We start from the raw sequence: 4,738 nt of genomic DNA, 5'->3' as shown, positions 1-4,738 counted from the left end.
AGGAGGACTGGATGAGAGAGGAAATGAAGGGAGAAAGGGAAGAGGAGAAATGAGAGGAGAGTCGATACAGGGAGATAGACAGAGGAGAGAGAGATGTCCACCTAACGGAGGAACTCAACTTAACCTTGCGCAATACCCTAGATGCAGTTGCACCCCTAAAAACTAAAAACATTTCTCATAAGAAACTAGCTCCCTGGTACACAGAAAATACCCGAGCTCTGAAGCAAGCTTCCAGAAAATTGGAACGGAAATGGCGCCACACCAAACTGGAAGTCTTCCGACTAGCTTGGAAAGACAGTACTGTGCAGTACCGAAGAGCCCTTACTGCTGCTCGATCATCCTATTTTTCTAACTTAATTGAGGAAAATAAGAACAATCCGAAATTCCTTTTTGATACTGTCGCAAAGCTAACTAAAAAGCAGCATTCCCCAAGAGAGGATGACTTTCACTTTAGCAGTGATAAATTCATGAACTTCTTTGAGGAAAAGATTATGATTATTAGAAAGCAAATTACGGACTCTTCCTTAAATCTGCGTATTCCTTCAAAGCTCAGTTGTCCTGAGTCTGCACAACTCTGCCAGGACCTAGGATCAAGAGAGACACTCAAGTGTTTTAGTACTATATCTCTTGACACAATGATGAAAATAATCATGGCCTCTAAACCTTCAAGCTGCATACTGGACCCTATTCCAACTAAACTACTGAAAGAGCTGCTTCCTGTGCTTGGCCCTCCTATGTTGAACATAATAAACGGCTCTCTATCCACCGGATGTGTACCAAACTCACTAAAAGTGGCAGTAATAAAGCCTCTCTTGAAAAAGCCAAACCTTGACCCAGAAAATATAAAAAACTATCGGCCTATATCGAATCTTCCATTCCTCTCAAAAATTTTAGAAAAGGCTGTTGCGCAACAACTCACTGCCTTCCTGAAGACAAACAATGTATACGAAATGCTTCAGTCTGGTTTTAGACCCCATCATAGCACTGAGACGGCACTTGTGAAGGTGGTAAATTACATTTTAATGGCATCGGACCGAGGCTCTGCATCTGTCCTCGTGCTCCTAGACCTTAGTGCTGCTTTTGATACCATCGATCACCACATTCTTTTGGAGAGATTGGAAACCCAAATTGGTCTACACGGACAAGTTCTGGCCTGGTTTAGATCTTATCTGTCAGAAAGATATCAGTTTGTCTCTGTGAATGGTCTGTCCTCTGACAAATCAACTGTAAATTTCGGTGTTCCTCAAGGTTCCGTTTTAGGACCACTATTGTTTTCACTATATATTTTACCTCTTGGGGATGTTATTCGAAAACATAATGTTAACTTTCACTGCTATGCGGATGACACACAGCTGTACATTTCAATTAAACATGGTGAAGCCCCAAAATTGCCCTTGCTAGAAGAATGTGTTTCAGACATAAGGAAGTGGATGGCTGCAAACTTTCTACTTTTAAACTCGGACAAAACAGAGATGCTTGTTCTAGGTCCCAAGAAACAAAGAGATCTTCTGTTGAATCTGACAATTAATCTTAATGGTTGTACAGTCGTCTCAAATAAAACTGTGAAGGACCTCGGCGTTACTCTGGACCCTGATCTCTCTTTTGAAGAACATATCAAGACCATTTCAAGGACAGCTTTTTTCCATCTACGTAACATTGCAAAAATCAGGAACTTTCTGTCCAAAAATGATGCAGAAAAATTAATCCATGCTTTTGTCACTTCCAGGTTAGACTACTGCAATGCTCTACTTTCCGGCTACCCGGATAAAGCACTAAATTAACTTCAGTTAGTGCTAAATACGGCTGCTAGAATCCTGACTAGAACCAAAAAATTTGATCATATTACTCCAGTGCTAGCCTCTCTACACTGGCTTCCTGTCAAAGCAAGGGCTGATTTCAAGGTTTTACTGCTAACCTACAAAGCATTACATGGGCTTGCTCCTATCTATCTCTCTGATTTGGTCCTGCCGTACATACCTACACGTACGCTACGGTCACAAGACGCAGGCCTCCTAATTGTCCCTAGAATTTTTAAGCAAACAGCTGGAGGCAGGGCTTTCTCCTATAGAGCTCCATTTTTATGGAACGGTCTGCCTACCCATGTCAGAGACGCAAACTCGGTCTCAACCTTTAAGTCTCTACTGAAGACTCATCTCTTCAGTGGGTCATATGATTGAGTGTAGTCTGGCCCAGGAGTGGGAGGGTGAACGGAAAGGCTCTGGAGCAACGAACCACCCTTGCTGTCTCTGCCTGGCCGGTTCCCCTCTTTCCACTGGGATTCTCTGCCTCTAACCCTATTACAGGGGTTGAGTCACTGGCTTTACTGGGGCTCTCTCATGCCGTCCCTGGAGGGGGTGCGTCACCTGAGTGGGTTGAGTCACTGATGTGGTCATCCTGTTTGGGTTGGCGCCCCCCCCCCCCCTTAAGTTGTGCCGTGGCGGAGGTCTTTGTGGGCTATACTCAGCCTTGTCTCAGGATGGTAAGTTGGTGGTTGAAGATATCCCTCTAGTGGTGTGGGGGCTGTGCTTTGGCAAAGTGGGTGGGGTTATATCCTTCCTGTTTGGCCCTGTCCGGGGGTGTCCTCGGAGTGGGCCACAGTGTCTCCTGACCCCTCCTGTCTCAGCCTCCAGTATTTATGCTGCAGTAGTTTATGTGTCGGGGGGCTAGGGTCAGTTTGTTATATCTGGAGTACTTCTCCTGTCCTATTCGGTGTCCTGTGTGAATCTAAGTGTGCGTTCTCTAATTCTCTCCTTCTCTCTTTCTCTCTCTCGGAGGACCTGAGCCCTAGGACCATTCCCCAGGACTACCTGACATGATGACTCCTTGCTGTCCCCAGTCCACCTGGCTGTGCTGCTGCTCCAGTTTCAACTGTTCTGCCTTATTATTATTCAACCATGCTGATCATTTATGAACATTTGAACATCTTGGCCATGTTCTGTTATAATCTCCACCCGGCACAGCCAGAAGAGGACTGGCCATCCCACATATGCTCTCTCTGATTCTCTCTTTCTTTCTCTCTCTCGGAGGACCTGAGCCCTAGGACCATGCCCCAGGAATACCTGACATGATGACTCCTTGCTGTCCCCAGTCCACCTGACTGTGCTGCTGCTCCAGTTTCAACTATTCTGCCTTATTATTATTCGACCATGCTGGTCATTTATGAACATTTGAACATCTTGACCATGTTTTGTTATAATCTCCACCCGGCACAGCCAGAAGAGGACTGGCCACCCCACATAGCCTGGTTCCTCTCTAGGTTTCTTCCTAGGTTTTGGCCTTTCTAGGGAGTTTTTCCTAGCCACCGTGCTTCTTCACCTGCATTGCTTGCTGTTTGGGGTTTTAGGCTGGGTTTCTGTACAGCACTTTGAGATATCAGCTGATGTACGAAGGGCTATATAAAATAAATTTGATTTATTGATTGATTGATGTCCTAATACACGTGGACCTCTTTCTTGAGTCTGACAAAGGGAACAAACCTACAGTGATTAGCAGCCCTGTGGTTTCCAAATAAAGCACCCAAACCAACGATAGAAGGCTGGGGGAACCATTCCACCAACCTGTCCAGGGATTTAAGGCAGAAAACAACACTGGGTTAAATGACCAGGGCTTTGCTGCCTCATAGACCTACATCACGTTACTGCATCGTCACAACAACAGGTTGACCAGAAAAGAGATATGGAGATGTGTGTATATGATATATGAGTATCCTCTTGGGTATACCCATTTCAACCTTGAGAGCAGTTTATTTACAGCATACATACATTCAATGATGAGGATATCATTCAAATCTAGTGTTAGAGAATGTCTAGGGACATTTAGAGGAAGTTCCATAATACATTCATTCATTGTCACATTAGTTTGTGTTGTATTTGTAAGATGATTAGGAGTTCTACTTGGAAACAAGGTGATTCAATTGTTTATATATGGCACACATTCTTACAGATAAAAGTAAATCAAGTTACATTCAATGAAGGCAGTCATATGAGGTGCCCATATTGACTGCTTCCAGCGTGACAAGAAACATAAACTCAACATTCAACCATTTCAATGATTTTACAGAGTTACAGTTCATATAAGGAAATCAGTCAATTGAAATAGATTCATTAGGCCCTCATCTTTAGATCTCACATGACTGGGAATACAGATAATGCATCTGTTAGTCACAGATTCCTTAAAAAAAAAGATAGGGGCGTGGATCAGAAAACCAGTCTGTATCTGGTGTGACGACCATTTGCCTCATTCAGGGCGATCTCTCCTTCAGCGCGATCTCTCCTTAGAGTTGATCAGGCTGTTGATTGTGGCCTGTGGAATGTTGTCCCACTCCTCTTCAATGGATGTGTGAAGTTTCTGGATATTTGGTGGGAACACACTGTCATACACGTCATTCCAGAGCATCCCAAACATGCTTATTAATGGGTGACATGTCTGGTGAGTATGCAGGCCATGGAAGAACTGGGAGACATGGGGCAGTGATTTATCATGTTGAAACATGGGGTGATGGCGGTGGATGAATGGCACAACAGTCAGCATGCCAATTGCACACTCCCTCAAAACTTAAGACATCTGTGACATTGTGTTGTGTTAAAAAACTGCACATTTTACAGTGTAATGATCATGCTATTCAAACAACTTATTGATATGCCACACCTGTCAGGTGGATGGATAACCTTGGCAAAGGAGACATGCTCACTAACAGGGATGTAAACACATTTTTTAACAAATTTGGAGAGAAATAAGC

This window comes from Oncorhynchus mykiss, chromosome 3 (genome assembly GCF_057628025.1).
Source record: "Oncorhynchus mykiss isolate SJ-2025 chromosome 3, ASM5762802v1, whole genome shotgun sequence".
Lineage (NCBI taxonomy): Eukaryota > Metazoa > Chordata > Actinopteri > Salmoniformes > Salmonidae > Oncorhynchus > Oncorhynchus mykiss.
Note: the sequence above shows the minus strand (reverse complement) of the source record.